We start from the raw sequence: 18,027 nt of genomic DNA on the forward strand, positions 1-18,027 counted from the left end.
CCCCCATCAACCTGACCTTAAACACTTCCAGGGATGGAGCATGCACAGCTTCTCCAGGCAACCTGTTCCAGTGCCTTATCACCCCCACAGTAAAGAATTTCTTCCTTATATCCCATCTAAATCTACACTCAGTTTAAAGTCATTGCCCCTCTTCCTATGACTATATGACTTTGGAAACTGTCCCTCTCCAGCTCTTTTATACCCCCCCCACCCCACTTTGGGTACTGGAAAGTTGCTCAAAGGTCTCCCCAGAAACTCCTTTTCTCCAGGAAGAAAAAAATCAAACTCTCTCAAATCTGTTTTCACAGGAGAGGTGTTCCAGTCCTCTGGTCATCTTCATGGCCTCATTTGGGCTCACTCCAATAGGTCCACGTCATGTACCCCAATTAACACTCCCACTTGGTAATTTGTTGTAATTAAACAAAATTTGTCATGTGCAAGTACCTGCAATACATTCATAGGGTATCAACATCCTCACCGCTTAAGAAAAAGCAGATTTATACAAACACTGAGATGGATTTACTCATAAACCAGTCAACTAAATACATTCCAGGATTTGCCCACATTACCTGAAGTTATTAAACAATGAAGGCTGATCCAAAAAAGCCAGCAGACATGTAGCGCCAGCATATGCTAAAGAAAACAAGAGACAGAAAAACTTGACAAATTATTTAGGAAAGTCCCATTGGGATAATCTCTGTAAGAGAAACAAGTATTCACATGGGCTCAAGCCTCATCTCTTTTTGAGTTAGCATTCTTTTACAGCTGCTCATGGTACAGACAACACTTGTCCTTATGGCATTAGTGAAAGCTTTGCCTGGGTGTGCTTCCTGAAACACAACAGCACAAGCATAGTAGCCACAGGTAAAGACTAATAAACTGTTGTTGTACTTTTCTGATACCAGCCACAGTCAAATGAAATGTATTCTCTCATTGTGGGGCTACAGTTATACAATTCTGAGTAAATCAGAAAACCATCAATAGTCCTTTCATTAAAAATGAAACTCTGATTCTATTTTTTTTTTAAATAAGGTGTGCATGTAAATTACATTTAGTTTAAAATCTGACTTAAAAGATCAAAATGCCTGAATCCTGGAGTACCACCAAATCCTACCTAGATTACTTTTTAATCACTGTAAATCAGGTTAGAAATTGCCAGCTAGTAGAAGGCAGATTAAATGCTAGTCTAGAAACTTTGAAACTTAAAACTGAATTAGAGGAGAAGCACTTTTAAGCCTAAAGAAAAGATGTTTAACTAACACAGAAAAAAGTGTTTGATACACAGAAAAATTGGTTGATACTTATTCTGTTGTGCTTTAGCCAGCAGGATGTTTCTCCCAGGGAATCTGAAGAGGGCTGAAAGCATCTTGTGCTAGGCTTCACTTCAGTGAACAAGGTTGCATGGTCTGCTGGGCAGCTTCTTAGGTCTCCTTGGCTGGTACAATATTTTATGCCTCATTTGAACCAAACCAAATCTTTTTCCTTCTCTCTCAATCAGCCTTCCACCCAATGCCTCTGCCTGGCAGACACATACAGGCACCATTTTCAAAATCAGCCAGTGATGCTGCTTACAACAGCATCAGGCTTCTTTCTGCAGATGGCTTTTAATTTTAGTTCAAATGCAGCTATGAAGTCTATGTTGGTTAACAGCAGCAGAAAGAAATTCATCCAAGTATCTGGGAAATACAGATACTCTTTCAGAGAGCTGCCAAATCTGACACTTTAAAAAAGTATCAACATACAACATAAGCCAATAAGTAGTACTGGATCAAACAGGAATGCTACAGGTCTATTAAAATCATTAAAATTAACAACTCAGACTTAATAACCTCTAACTGCATTACGATGTCGCAACAGGCTTGTAAAATAAACAGCTGGAAAATCTGATCTAACTATCCATATAACTAATACACGGATATTTCCTTGACGCTGCCTGCAGCCTAAAGCACCTTCCAGAGCTACAAACCTCTTTCTTTATCTTATAGAAAAAGCCAAGTCACCAGCGAAAGGCATATGGCAAAAAACTGAAGGGTCAGCAGTTTGGAGGCCAACCACAGTGGGATCAGTCTTACGGTTCCAGGCTACTGGGTACTCTGGTAAGGCAACAAAGCCCTCTCCTCAACTCTCTAAAAGAGGGGATTTGAAAGCTGGGTGGCAAAGTCCTGGTTTCCATTTTAAACTCTGCACTGAAGCAGCTTTTCATCCCCGAAATTCATTGTCCAGCTGCAGAAAGGAACATAAAACATTACTAGGAGCAGGTGCTGCAGTTTGGAGGTGGTTCATCTGCTCCTGCACCACTGCTCCCCCAGTCCTGTGAGAGCGTGTCACACTGAAGAAAATGCTTACTGCTCACCTTAGGCAACAGAAATGAAGAAATATTTCAGTAGAGCAGACCTTATCAGGATATGCACTACCATTAACTGATAAAGATAAGGCATCATTATTAAAGCCCTTGTATTATTGTCTTTTCTGAACTGGCTTCGGTTCACTTGGGCAAAATAAATCTAAATATATGACTTACAAATGGGTCATGCTAGATGCTCTTGGCCAGTAAGTATAACACAAATTCAGAGGAAGCTGGGATAGAGAAGATGGGCTAATTTAACGTAAAACAAAAGCTCTGCTCATCATTTAGTTCTAACTGTACAGGTCAAGGTCCCAGGCACTGCTTTTGAGACTCAGTAAAAACAAGCGGCTTTCAGAAGGATTTGGACTATTTTCTTCCCTTTTTCAAAAACTTCTGCTTTATTGCCCCACACAATGATATCAGCAGCATACTGCAGGTGTTCCAAAGCTTTATCCCACTCCAGTGCAGTCTGGGTAATTCCATGGCAGATAATAGGGCTGCATTTCTTCTGCTGGGGCAGTGGATTTCAGGTGTACTGCATGCCCCTCCAAGTGAAAGCAGACTGTAGCCTGCATTCTGCTGTCAAAGGGATTGAGAAAAATGCATTAACATGTATACAAAATTATGTGTACAAGCACACACTGTCCTCATATTGTTTGAATATATACTCAGTCCATTATGTATTCAGAATCAATGACAAAAATGTAAATGCTGAAGTGAGTAAAGCTGGGCACAAGTCCTTAGCATTGCCACTGAAATGCCTAGAGGGCTTTCAGAGCTTGATTCAAGAAGCTGACAGTCATTTCCACTATGAATAAACAGATAACAGAAGACACCAGAGAAGCTGCATGTTTAACTCCTTCCAGCACTTAAAAGTCACAATCAAAAATGCCAAGATTTTTCTGAAGTTTCTGTTTGCAAATGCTAAATATCACTGATCTCACTGAATCTGGAATACTGAAACCTGCAAAAAGAAATCCTATAAATACTGTTTAACTTGAGAAAAACAATCATGCCTAAGAAGAACCAAAAAGGCAGCCCTTTCCAGGCTGAAGCTCCTCCAAGTGTCCAGACACTCAGAAGGCTGGCTCTGCTCAGCTGCTGATGTGCAGAACCAGCACAGAGAGGCTGCAGCTCCAGCTCAGGGAAGGTTTTGAAGGCACCATGGAAGCTGGATTCCTCTTGGTGATGTTGGGGAGCGCTGTCTGTCTGCACCTAGACTGCCACAAAGTGGTGAGCAGGAAGGAGAAGGCAGAGAGGCAAACAGCATGTTTTGTTTACAGCAATGCTGCTGCAAGGTGATGCTGTGTGGTATGATCTTATGTGAACTCATACATAGTGTTCTTTGAACCATGAGGAAGAAGCTACTAATTAGTTCCCTGGTAATTGGCCATGCATGAGGACTACATATGAGGAATACACTGGACATCATCTGATTGAAACAAGAGAAAGGAGCATCACGTGATGGCAACTTTATGAGATGGGCTTCAAAACTAGACCTAAACAAGCTGGACAAGAAAAATAAATAGTGGCTTGTTTAGAAGCCATTTAGAAGGCAAGATAGTTGCAATCATCTATGCTACTCATACAAAAAGTTTAGGAGCCTGGGATTTAAAGGGAAAGAACTTGAAGACATAATGTCCTTGCATACTAACCTGGACCCTCAAATATTTTACGACCATCTCTTAGGATCACTGGTATTTGAAAAGACATGTCAGAAATGAGCTGTATCTCCAGAAGTGTATGGACATTGCATATCAGAAACAGGCATTCTTTGAAGTGGCAAGAGACACGGACACTAAATGGCTCTGGGAGAGATCAAAGTGGGAAGAAAGCACGCTGGGATGTGAGGAGGCAGGGCTGCTGCAGCACAGCTGCTGAAGAGCAGCCAGATGAAGCCCTTCCAGGAGCAACCTACAACCAGAGCAGGGCCTCTGATCACTCATACCTGTCCTAGAAAAGCAGGACAGTGGGGACCCAGAAGCTCTGCCAAGGCTCTTAGCCATGCCTGTGTGGCTCCCACTTAGAAAGTGCTTTCAGACACAGGCTGCTTGTGTTAGTCTCTTCTGCAGGTTGGACTTGATGACTCTTGTGGGTCCACTCCAGCTCAGAATATTCTGTGATTCTGAATTTTAATTCATTGTCCGAAACAGTCTGGGTGAGCAGGGCTTAAGAGACAGCAAGACTGCAGATGGTAGTGTGAAATGCCAGGCAGTGATGTGGGGGATGGCCCTGCTGAAGAGCAGAGTGTTCCTGCACTCCTTCCCATCCCAGGGGTCTTCAGACCCCATATTTCATTGCTGTTATTCACTTGTGGGTGAATGATATTAGCGTTTGTATCCAAATGTAAATACCTCCCACCGACACAGGAGCCAAACATAAACACGATGATTATACAGTGTCTGGGACACAGCCCTAGTAACAGAGATAAAAATCAACACATCCAGGGAACAAGAAAGAAAAGGCAGTGCAAGAGTGAGTCAGCAAATGTAAGCAATATGTTAGTCAGGCAAGCATTTCTGAATGCACCACCAGGCTGCTCATGCTGCAAAGTCACAGCCTTGATAATCTGGAAGACCATCCTGCTGTGAGGGCCCCCATCCTTTTGCAGGGGGACCTCTAAATTTTCATACTGGTTTTGGGAAGGTTTTAATATAGATTTTTTCCACTGCCCCCACCCTCCCCCCCTCCTTAAACCTGAGAAAGGAAAAAATCTGTGCCATGTTTAGAAAGACAGAGATGTGAGCATGGAAATCTGGTAAAGCAGAGGAGGCTGGCTGTGCTGCTGTGTCAGGTGTCACGATAAAGGCTGCAGGTTTCCAGGATTAGCCTGATCACTTTGCAGGCCATGAAATGCTCCACCGAGCCTGTTTAGCCTGTGGTTTGGCTCTTCCTCCTGCCAGCCTGCTTTTTCTGCAAAAGAAGTGACCGAGTGCCTCAGAGTACTGCTGTGACATGTCCCCATCAGCGCTGAACCTGTGCAACAGCCATGGGGAATGGGACTGCACCACTCCTCTCTGGGGCCACACACATCACAACCCACTGCACAGAGTCCAAGGGACACAGCTACAGAAAGCAGTGAGGGGGAAGAAAAAGCAAGGCACAAAGCCAGGAAGTTTTACAGAAGTCACTGGATTTCACGTCATCAGCAAACTTATTTGCAGTTTTTCTGATCTAAATCCTGTTGTTCCGCCACTTTGAAAATGCAGGCTCTAATTAACTCACATGCTTATATACTCTGGTGCCTGAAGGATACTTGCTTTTGTAAATGATATTTATAAAGCAAGAGCTATTTAATACCTGCTTAACATATATCCATAACCTTCAGAATGTCTCCTATGAGTCAACACAGCCTGACTTAAAATTACATATTTCCCCTTCTGTAAGGCTTTCTGCAGTGTACAGCCACTACCCCAGAGCACAGCAGAAGGCAGCCTGAGCCATTGCTCATATTAACTCGTTCAACACTGGGTAGTTTTATGCTAGAGGAGGAACACTTGCACAGAGAAGACTGTATCTAAGCCTGTCTCTGGGAAACAAGCCCTTTCCAGTTTAGTGTTCATACTTTCTAGTGATCTCCCATATTTAATCATTTATTCCACAGCCAGATCCTGCATTTAAAACTCTTCATCGTTATTTCTCCAGGAAGCCTGTGGGACGGTGGCTCAGTCAAACTTCATCGGCTCTCAGATTTCTGTCTGCTCCAAAGCTACAGGTAATGGTAGAGACATCTTATTACTCATCCAAAAAATTTACATCCTCTTCCCATTCCCATCACAGATATGTCTCCCACTGATTTGGACGAATCCCAGGCCCCAATTTTAATAATGAAGGTCCTTGACAGTCTCTAGCTCTCCGGATGGGTGCCTTACCCACTCTTTGAATGAAGCAGGTCAAGCAGGATAGTCTACGAGCCACACCACAGGGCATTATCACAGCAGACCATGGGATCCAGTTAGAGAGGGGTGTTTGTTCAGTTCACAACTTAAGAGTGTTTATCCCCACTCATGCAGCCATAAGGGAAACAGCTCAGACTGCATGGGTACAACTGCATTTGGGCACACAAGCACCTGAGCATAGATACCACCATGGGTACTACCTAGGACACATCACCTCCATGCCGTGCTTCCTCCAGAACTGCTTTCAGGACAGCTACACAGGCAGCCTCCAGGCAAGGCAGCTGGAGCAGTGTGGTAGCTTACTGCCTCTGCTGGTCCCTTCCTCTCTGCCACAGGAGATCACAGTCCCAGGAGGAGTCACAAAAGGCAGCTCAGTTTACCCAGCTGTGGCAGCGCTTCCACGTGTGCAGCATGGGGCCAAAGTTCAGCCCTGGGAAACTGCTCCACTGCCAGCAAACCCAAGGCATCCCACCCTGATATCATCCCATTGTGCAACCTGGCTGACTGTGAGGCTGTCCCTGCTGCCTCACAGACTGGTTGACATCCAAGAGGGAGCATTTGATCCAGCAGCCAGGAAAAATGCATGATGGTACCAAGTTTATGTCTGTACATGCAATGGGAGACTCTCCAAAGTTTTGGGAACCAAAGTCTTGCATTCTTTTAATGTCACACAGGACTTGGAAGCTAAGATGAGAGACCTCTGCTGAAAGGCAGTGGAAATGGTCATTTTCATTTGGGAAGACTTCCAGCTCCAATGACTTCAGGCAGCTCTCAGAGCAGCCCTTGTGGCTTTGTGGATCCAGAGCTTCCAAGGCATCCTTTCTGTTCTTAGAAATGCTACATTATAGAACTTTCTGTCATTAAAGCATCTAACTCCCCAGGAAAGAGACTGTGGGATTCTGTCTTCATCTTAGCAAAGGGAAAAAGGAATCTTAAAATACTGTAACTGTTCATAATAATACAGTGAACACAAGTGTCCCTCTTTCAAGATGTACAGCTATTCTACAACACAAGAACTACCTGAAACTCCATCAAGTAAAGACTCATTCTTGAAAATTTAAACCAGGAAAGTAGGTTAAAGATGTCTGAAGCCAAATTCATATCCCCTGTAAACAGAAACAATACTATTTGGTTTAATGGAAAGGAGTCTAACTCTGCCAGCAATAAATAGTAACTATGGTCATCAGGACACAGCCTGTAAAGACAAAATGCTGGACCCCAATCATAAAAGCATGAGCAAGACACCTGTGGTCTGTCAGAAAGGTCCCTCAATCCTATATGCCATTTTATTGGAAGCAATGAAAACTGCTCACAGTACTTGCAACGGTTCATTGAGGCACAGCAAAGGACCACCCTCAGTATCTTATACACCTAGCATGCCTACCCCAGAGGCACCAGAATTCATATGGCACCCCAAGACCTGAAGTCACAAGAACTGCTAAGCCAAGAACACTTGGAAAGCCTGAGGTCAAAATCTGCATTCTCAGCTTTAATGCTGATACGCAATCAATGCAACAGATCCTGTTTTGTTACTCTCATCCAATTTTCCTCTCCATCAATGGCATGCCACTACAGAAAGCAGAGGAAGGAGCTCTGCTTATTCACCCCAAAATAAAAAGCTGTGGTAGCTCTTCCAGTTACGATTTCTCTCTAATCTCTGGATTGCCCATATTATCAGTCTGGTGTATTTTTTTCTAAATGTAGGCACAACTTCTTTTCTCTTCATTTTCTCCTAAAATCTTTTCAAATTATTCAATTTACAGTAATGACCATTTCAAAATATGTGAATTGTCATAATTGTTTTACATACCAGATGCTACAGTACATTTAGCCAACACACATAAAGTTAGGAACTAAATCTTATACAATGAAGCCAACTGCTGTTTTACCATGGACAGACTTCAGTATTTTTCCACTTAGAGACTGGGAAGTGGCTTTTAAAAGAGAGGGCCCTTTTATACCAGTATATGATGGGGCTGTGGAAAGGTACAAGCAAGCACTCTTCCATGGTTATTACTGCCTTATTCCAGAAACTAAGTGATTTTATGAGAAGATGGCAGTGGGACTACCCTGATGCGGTGCTTTTTACATTCAGCCAGAGACAGCTCAAGGCCAGGCCTGTGCTGCCTAGCTCCACCAGCCCAACACCAAAATATGTGCCAGATGTTTCCCACTGTGCAGGGTGTTCTGCAGAAACATCCAGGGCTTCCCCAACCACCTGTACTGCTAACTTAACTGCTCCTAAAAGGGAAAAAGATATACAGAAAATGAAAGAGGAATGGGAAAGGGTGGGAGAAAGTAAAAACCAAATCGGTATTGCAAAAAAGAAAAAAATGCATTATGGGGGAGAAGAAGGAAGAAGGATCCGGATAAATAACTTCGGTCTAGTTTGCTCCCTGAGTCTCTACATTTGGTGAGAGAGGGAGCGGTTTTACAATAAAACTTATTTCTCTCAGCTGCCCACTTCCTGATGACTCAGACATCTCACACAGCAGGCATCTGTGGTCAGACAAATGCCATCACCAGTGCCTGCAAGGTGCTCCCAGGACCTGACTGAGTGAACAGTAATATACACTGTCTGTAATCATCAAATACCAGAATCTCGGACATTGAACAACACATCCTGAGCAAACATCACAAGCAGGATCAAAAGACATCACGTGTGGAAGGATCTGGGAAGCACATCCACTGTAACTACCATCTTGATGCAGGGTCACCATTACACAAGGAGCACCTCTCACCCTCTCACAAACATCAGGGGACTGGTTTTCAGAATCCTTCTTTCAGTAAAATGTTTTCCTTTATTTCCTAACAAGAGTGAGCATCCTGGCAACAACAGCCTTGAGACAGTCGGGTTCCAAGAGTTACAATAGGAATAGCTGGTGTTGATCCTATCTTTCAAACAAAATTTTGACATTTGTCCATGATCTAAGCACTGATGTAGGAGAGGAGCTCTTGGAAAATGCTGGAAAGCTTATGTGAATTTCTTAAAACTGAAATTTGCATTTCAATCCTGATATTAGAAGTTAGTGAACAAGGACACTGAGGATTCCTTTCAGTGCTATAACATTACTTTTCTTCATGGTCTTAGGCTGTTTGGAGCCATTCTCTCCCCAGCGCAACAGAAGCGAAACTCCCCACTGGGTCACAGAGATGGTGGCAATGTAGCCACAGATCTGGCTGTCACAGTCCAAGCAATAATTTACCTAAACTTTTAAAACTAGTGAGTTTTGTCTGCTTGGGGTACTAGTCTTAAACTAAACCCAAAGTTAGGGGCAAGACAAGAGTTTTTCATTGCATCTATGGGTACTGCCTTGCACAGAAGGAATCTTGCCTAGCATGAGACTCCCAAGCAAGATTTTAAAAAAAATTTATTTAACTCCACAGTATTTACAGAGTTCTAAACCAACAAATAATGGCGTAACAAAATAATCTGATCATCTGTGTACACTGCCATTTCAAGAGGCAATGTCACTTCCAGACAGTTGTTGTGTGACCAAAAATAGTATTTTCTTTATCAGACATGTGATCAAAATAGGATATTTAAGCACACAAGAGCAGTCAGGCCAGATCAAAGGTTGAATTAGGCAGTATCTTGTTTCAGACAGTGCCAACAGCAGTATTTTATGAAAGCCTATAATGGGGAAATGCCCTCACAAAATAATGTAGAGACAACATTATGCCTCCTGAAATACTTCTACCTGCTAAACAACCTGTTTCATCATGAGTCTGAAATGAATGCTGCACACCCTCATCAGGAGTTCCACTTAGCACATCCTCACAGCTTCTGCTTTTACCTGGGAAAGGCAGTGAACTCACCCATGGGTTTGGTTGGGTTTGGGCTGGATGCTCATGACCATGGAAGATGCCATGCACACATGGAACAGGATGGATCCTTGTCCACAGCCAGGACTGGGGCTGAGGTGCAACAGGTCCAGGGCAGCCAGCAGCCCCAGAGCTACTGTGCCAGCAGAGCAAAAGCCTTTGTGAAAGTCGAGGTAGACAAGAGCATCCAGACATCCATGTGGTGGACAAAACAGCTTGGAGTTTTCCGCTTGGCTGTCAAACCAAGGTGAGTGAGGAAACAAGAAGGAATTGAAATGTAAGGTGTCTCTACATAACTCTACATAATTTCCTGCTAATAACTAACATTTCTTTCGCATGTGACCTGCAAAGACATGGGAAAGGTGTTGGACAGCCAGCGAGAACAGGAAGAACAAAAAGGAAGACAAACCACGGCTTTCAGCTGCCTGGAGATGATATGTGTTGGCAACAACAAAATTCCCAATTATGTTTACAGAGGACCTGCATTCAGAAGAATCACATCAGGGGACCTAGAGGGTAAATTCCCAATTATAGCTAAAAAGAAAATTACATAAGGAAAAAGACAGACTTTGTTAACATTTGCTCATAAACCGAATGGCACAGTGCAATAACTTTGGCACCCACTTTTGTTTACACTTAGGGGATTTTACTGCTATCTTAAGTAGCTCTTAATGGCGCTAAATAACTTTAAAAAAAAAAGAACTGAAACCCAGGAAATTTTATTAGTCAAAAGATAAGAGTCCTCTTTTTTCAAAAATTAACTTGGCCCATTGTTTCTTCCCCTTAAAACATTAATTGGCACTCCCTGGGATTGCTCTTTCCAGGTGTATTTATATTACTTATGGCTCAAGACATATAGAGCAGACATTTGGCCTCAATAACACTCTTGACTGACCTCAAGTTTTCTGTCCAGGGCTAACTGAGGCCATGAGATATCAAAATCAACACATTCAATCTGACGAGCTCACAACCTGGATGGTGTCCATTTTTTACTCAGTTTGCAGACTTCACATATTGAAATTAATTACTGACAAATTTTAAAAATTCTATTTAAAAGTTATCATCAGATGTTGAAAAGACTGAAGTTTTATCGGACTATTTGAAGGACAGTTCCTTTCATAAATTTGCAATTAAAAATGGTCTGGACTTTTGCAGTTTAATACTATGATAAACTGTCTTGTCTCTAATATTACAGCAGCTCTTCCCAGTCCTCAGTTACCACAATCAAGGAGACAAACTTTGCCCCACATCCTTGGCAAGAATGAAGTATTCTTTGCTGCTAGTACAAGTGTAAAAGTCCACAGCAATGGTGTAAGACCATTATGTTTTCTGTACTGCTTTATTGTAGTTATATACAGATCTTACCACCTCAGGATCACCTTTGCGACATGGCAGAAAACCAACTTTGAATATGTCCAGAAAGGAATTGTTCCTTATTTCACAGCAGAGGAACTAAGGCACAAAAAGAAATTTTCAGAGATGACACAGGTCTTTGATTTCCATTGAAATGATGGGACTCAGGCACCTGACTGATGCCCACCTTCTGAAAAGTAGCTATGGCTGCCTTCAGTTTGAAGTCAGGCTCTCCATATACTCAGAGATATCATTCCCTGCACACCATGCACCACATAAACCACTGCCTGTGCTCTGCAAGGTCCCAACTCCCCTGGCATGAGGTAAACCACTGACTTGCATCTCCCCCTCTTCTTCCCCAGTCTGAAGACCAGCTCTTCCCACAGGAGCTCAAGGACTGCTCAGCAGATGCAAGCTCTGCCCATCATTCTCTGTGGAACCTGGGTCCCTTCTCCAGGCAAACTGAGGTCATGTTGCTTTTGGAGTCCTTCCACCTTGCTCCCAGTATGTAAATAAAATTCACACCAAAAAAAGTTTGTGCCCTCACAAAAGTCAACAAGTCTTGCAACTGATGGTTTGCAACAGAGCACACAGTACAAGGCACACCGTGAAGGGCAGTATCAGGTACCACTGCCACTTTGACTCTGAAAGCAATCATAATATTTGCAAACCTTGCACACAAACTGATACAACTTTCTCCTTCTATTAGCCCCGGTGCAGCCACAGCCTCGCTGTTTTCAGCTCTGTTGACAGCTTGCAAAATGTTAACCTGGCTGTGTCTGCAGAGCTCCCCATGGGGCTGTGCCAGCCTTCCCCAGCGAATCCAGGAAGCCCCAGGAGATGTGATGCTGGGATGCACACAGGAACAGCACAGCTTGTAGTAGCAGCAGTCTGGGACACTTTGGTGATGGGACAGCACAGCAGAAGACAAAACCCTACCACTCCAACCCAGAACAAGGCTCAAGTGGGCTGACAAAACTGTTGGTAAGAAAAAATTTACCGGGTAGCACTACGCAGGTAATGTGGTTACGCAAACATCTCACATATTGGTATAGTCTAAGCCAGTGAAAAATTTAGTTTATATTTCAAACTAATTTACAGTTAAAAATAATGTTTTAATCTTTGCTCTTTTCCATTAAAAGAAAAAGCACTTAAATTCTTAACAAAGCTTTCCAAAAAGTGTTTTGGAATGTCCACGCTCCTGAATGCCATACTCACTTCTGAAGATGATGGCAAGCTCCTAAACTACTCCTGGCTCCACTCCTCTAAGTTTATTATTCCCAGAAGTATGTGGTGTTTCACGAAGTAGAAGTCACCACTCTCAGGAGGTTTAAAATCATGGAAGCAATATGATGACAGATACGTTCATACTCTAGGAACAGAGTAAACAAAAGGCCAATGCCTCTGTTTCAGTGGCAGGCTGAATCAAGACACTGATGTTTTTATCTTCAGGATAACATTTTGGTGTCTACCATATTTTAAAATTCTTTCTTCCCCAAACTCACACAGACAGAAAACACCTGAACTCTGAAAGGAATAACTACTGTTACTCCACATAGAGTATGTTCTTTTATTTTCAAAGAGCCAAAACCCTGTGACACTCCAAAACATCAGTCTTTGGCTCAGAAAGGCCTGCAGGATGAAAGAAAGGCAAAGAAATGAGATCCTCTAACCTCTGGCATGCACTGGTAGCTCTGTCAGCTTTATGGCCAGTTTGCACAAGAGAGCAGAAAAAATCCTGTCTGAAGAATGACATGTGGAGGAGGTAGGCTAAATTTTGGGCCAACTGAATTCTGCTCAAGTAAAACAATCTCTCTGTTGCAAAGAACGAATTCACACCTTCCCTGTGAGTCCTTGCTGCAGCACAGAGGAAAGTACAGGGTGACTGCAGCATCCCTCTCTACATCCTTCACTTGGCATCTAGCAAGAACTTGGTGGGGGGGGGGGGGGGGGAAGTAATTTACATCAGTTTTTGGCTGCTACGCACATATGCCTGGAGAGATATGCTCACAGCCTCTCACTCTTGATTTCTGCATGAGGTAAGAGCAGCTTAAGTGGATGAGGAGAGCTTGTTCTGCATTTAGGAAACAAACCTGTCTAGGATAATGGTGCTTGTGTGAATTATTAAAAGGCAAGTGCATTTACAAATCCAAATTAGCTGACCCTCTGCCCTTCCACATTTATCTGTAGTTGTGACTTGAAAGAAAACCACACCAAAGGACGAATTTCTCACAGCACTGGCTCCATTTTCTGCCTGTCACATAAAAGTTTTGGTAACAAAAGGCTAAAAAATAACTTCCTGCATAGATGTTTTCTTTCAAATACATAAACAGTTATCCTCATCCAAGGTCCACTAAGTTGATTTCAGAATTGAGTAGTCAGATACCAAAAAATTTCCAGCAGTCCTTCTCTCTACTGAATCATTACTTCAGGTAATGATAACAAAACCAGCCAGTTTCTGCAGCACAGCCCAACAGCATGTTTAGGGAATAACCAGTTTCACTTTCATCCTGCTCCCCAGTACTACCTGCGAGCATGCTGCCGGCTGCCAAGGGTTAAACCTTGGCTTTTTAGGAAGCAAAACAGGAGAGGAAGGAGAGGGAGAGGACTGAGGAGAGCTTGCCCAGGGCAGCAGCTGGCAGGAGGACATCAGGCTGGGGCAGGGATGTCCCGAGCGCTGCAGCAGCTGGCGGAGCAGCACAGGAAAAGTTTCTGTGATTTTAGGCAAGCCCTGGTGTGACGTCAGCGCTCCCAGATAATCTCAGTGCAGTCAGCACAGGCCTCCTGCCTCCCCATTGGCGAGCCCCTCGTCAGCAGACATCTGAAGATAATTATTATTGGCCAGACAATTATAACAGGAACGACTGTCACTTCATGCTGCTGCCTGAACCCGGTGTTCTGCAGCACGATGGAGGAGGACGCCAGCGGTCACTACTCCATCCAGGCATGTCTGTCACTTTGCCTTTCCTGAGCACCAGCCAGCTTTTTGCTGCCTCACAGGCTGCAGCTGGGAATCGGGAGCTCAGTGCTACAACAGTTTTGCTGCATGTCTGACAGAGCATTTGTGAATTTTCTCCACAAATATTAATATACTTACCCATAAGAAATGAAGGATTAGAGTTGCATTAATTCTCATGCAGCAGCTTAAAGGAAAAAAATCCTTTGCAGACTATTTACTTCATATCACTTCCCTCTTTGAAGAAGTTTGGGAGGAGTTGCTGAGAGAATTTGATTTGAGAAATCATTTGAAGCAATTATTTTAATAAACATTTGATTTAATCCTGAACATACTGAAATCACACCTCCCATGGTTTGAGCACAATATGACAATATCTTAAAGTGATACTGTATTTTATATTCAAAGCTACTCCACAGCACTATACTTAAACATGTATCAACAACAGCTTTCCCACAACATAAAGTATAAGGAGTTTCAGGAGAGTAAATGGACCTGCTATTCTTTAACCTCCCGAAATCCTGCCACTGTTAATTTAGGGAAGGCAACTAATTGGCAGCTCCTATCATCAGAGACCAGCAGGCTGCATGTCCATCTTTGCAGACTCCAACCTGCCTACCTGAATGAGAACCAGGTAGTCTGGGGGCTGTACCATAAACGTGTGCATAAACATAAAGCCAGGCATTCAGGGAGGCATGAAACCCATCTGCTCATAAGTATCACGCAACAGACTATTCATTTCTCCTCAAAAACAGCACCCTCTTTACAGCACTGCTAATCCAGGCCCAAGCTTTAAAGAGGTCTCAGTGCCATGCATGTTTCCTCCATATAGTGAAGCAAGAACACCTGGAATGAAGCAAGGAAGAGCTCATTCACTGTCATTAGACCAATATGCCCTCAGATGGGATTTTCAGGGGCAAATGGCAGTAAGGAAACAAGCCCTGGGATGGGAAAGAAAAGACTGGGTGCCAGCTACTGGTGAGGGCAGAGGACATGCACTTGCCCCAGGCAGTGATGAAGCTTGGAGCAGGCTCAAAGGACCAAGGCAAAGAGGGGCAAGCCTTGGCTGAACAGAACCAGAGCTTGCACCATGATCCTTCCTGACCAACCATACCAGTACCTAGGGGTGTATGCCACTACCCCTAGGCTTTCAGTTCAAGCTTTTCCAGTTTTAGGATTACACAGTTTTAATTAAAAGGGCATGATGGTGCTTTAACCAGCTCAGAAGTCAGGATATGTAAAAGGATTCACATCCATCCAACTAGGCTACATCTTCATATGCAACCTAGTCAGACATTTCAAAATCCAAAAGTCAGGGTCAACTCCTTAAAGCCAATTCATGCCCCCTAACACCCTACAGCCTTTTTTTTTGTGTGTGTGCATGTTGTAAGGTAACAAGACATAGTTCTGAGATGAGGTAAAATAGCAAATGCCACACCTATAGAATTTGTTTACCTTCTTGTCATACATTGTAATAGTATTTTACCCTAATTTAAATAACAATTACAGTATAAAAGTCTGCCAGTTTTTTCCTTAAGCAAGTCCCCCTAGTCTGTCTTCCTGCTCAAAGAGCAAATCCCTACATACCTGACAACTTCATCTCGGATGGCTCTTATGCTAAGGATGTGTACATTAAGGCTACACCTACAAAGTGCAGGAGCCATGTACTCTGCCATTGATGTCTGCATACACAAACCTATTGACTCATTCTGATAAGAAGCAAAAAAGCTGCTATATTTTAGCAGTTCAGCTCCCTGCAAAACTCAAGCACTTGAACAGGACCTGCTTCATTAAGCAAGAACATTTCTTCAAGATAAAAATGCACAATTTAACCTGAAACTTGGAAGAGTCTTCAGCAGCATTTTAAAGAAAAGCCTGCCACAACAGAGATCTCAGAGGCCACAGCTCTATTTAATTTCCAAAAATATTCCCAAGACACAGGAATATCATTCTCCTTTACTTTCACAAGAATCAAAGACATTAATTCATCAGTTCCCTCAGAGAAGGCGAAACTAGACTGAAAAGCATGTGGACATGTATGATTGTGCCTCTTTAGCTGTACAGCAGCAGTGTAACCCTGAGAGTCTCCTCCTCTGAACCTGGAAAGTGGGAGCCTGGTGTTTCGGAATCCCAGCTGACAACCTCTGCAGCACATGAAACTGCCAGAGAGATTTCAATAACACTGCTTGGTATTTATGTAGTACCTGACATCTTCAAGGCACTCGGCAAACATTACTTAGGTCATTAAAGCACCTCATAAGGGCATTTCAGCATTATTATCCCCTGCTCCCCTGGTCTTTCTTTGCTGGGGAAACTGAGGCCTAGGAGAGGTTATGTAATGTTCCCAAGGTCACATCATGAAGCACAGGAGAGTCAAAGAGAAGATGCAGGAGTGCTAGTTGCTAGGCATGTTATTTAGAGATAGTTTATCTCTCCTGGGTTATTTGATTATTATATATACTCATGTATCACCCCCTCCATCCTCTTTCACCAGCATGTCCTATTCTGATGCCAGTTTTCTTCTGGAACATGAACAGAATGGGAAGCATCCAATACTCCCAGACCAAGAATATCTATGTGGTCTCCTTTCTCCTGAAACATGAGTGACACCAGGCACCCTTCAAGAAGTGATGAGCTTACCTGCAGAACAGAGGGAGACATACATGCACTTAAATGGTCATTTTAATTATACTGCCCTTAAAATTCTCCAGACAAATCTCTAAAGGATTCTAGTACATCCCTGGCTGAGATCCACCTAGGATCCTGGACCATTCTGCCCTACAAATGTGAACACCTGGGTCCAGAGGCAGTCCTGTACTACCACTGTCCCATGAGGGTGGCATGGGGAAGGTCCTCACTCAGGAGCTCAAAAGGGCACACAGCCCTGCCATGGGAGGGCATGCAGGCAGTGTGAAAGCTGGGGGCTAGCTGGAGAGAGAGACCACAGGAGCAGCAGCAAGGGCAAGATTGGGCACTAGGAGAGGGTGGTCAGGGACACTGCACCAGTAAGGCACAGGTGAGTGGGGCTGTGAACACAAGGCCCGTGCAGGCGGACAAAGCCAGGACAAGGACTAGGGCAAGGTGGTTAAGTGTCATCGAGAGAGGGCTCCCGGCCCGAGGACAGCTCAGAGGGCCCCGCGGAGGGGGGAAGGGCACAGGGGCGCTCTCTCCATCCTCGTCTCCCTGCTACCGGCCAAGGCCCAGGGATGCCCCCGGGGCAGTGCCTGGCAGAGGGCAGCCTCCCGGCACAGCCACTCCCCTTCGGCGGGCCAGGCAGTGTTCCCTTGCGGGGCCGGCAGGCTCCGGCTCGCCGCGACCCGGGGAGCCCCGACGGGTCCATGCGCAGCCCCGGTCCCGCCGCGGCTCGGCTCGCCCCGGCTCCCCGGCCGCACGCACACGCCGGGAAAGTTAATAACCGCATGGCTGCAAATAAAGTTTAATACCAGCTGGGGGAGGGGAGGGGGAAGGCAAAGGGGCTCCGCGGGGAGCGCGGGCAAACGCGCAACTTGTTTGAACGAGGCTGCAGCGCGGGCAGCGGTAGGGACGGGGAAGGATGGAGGCAAGGGAGGCCGAGGGCAGAGCCGGGGCACGTGTGCGCTCCGCGCCGCCGGGCCAGCCGGAGGGCCGGGGCGCGGCGGGAGGGGGCG

General features: G+C 44.4%; 1 protein-coding gene across 1 annotated transcript in view; it reads right to left on the minus strand.

Moving 5' to 3' along the window:
- Positions 1-18,027, minus strand: part of ELOVL6 (ELOVL fatty acid elongase 6) — a 79,886-nt gene that overhangs the window by 61,170 nt on the left and 689 nt on the right. The gene's annotated exons all lie outside the window — the stretch shown is intronic.

The sequence above is a fragment of the Passer montanus genome, unplaced genomic scaffold, assembly GCF_014805655.1.
Source record: "Passer montanus isolate IOZ18808 unplaced genomic scaffold, ASM1480565v1 scaffold23, whole genome shotgun sequence".
Taxonomy (NCBI): domain Eukaryota; kingdom Metazoa; phylum Chordata; class Aves; order Passeriformes; family Passeridae; genus Passer; species Passer montanus.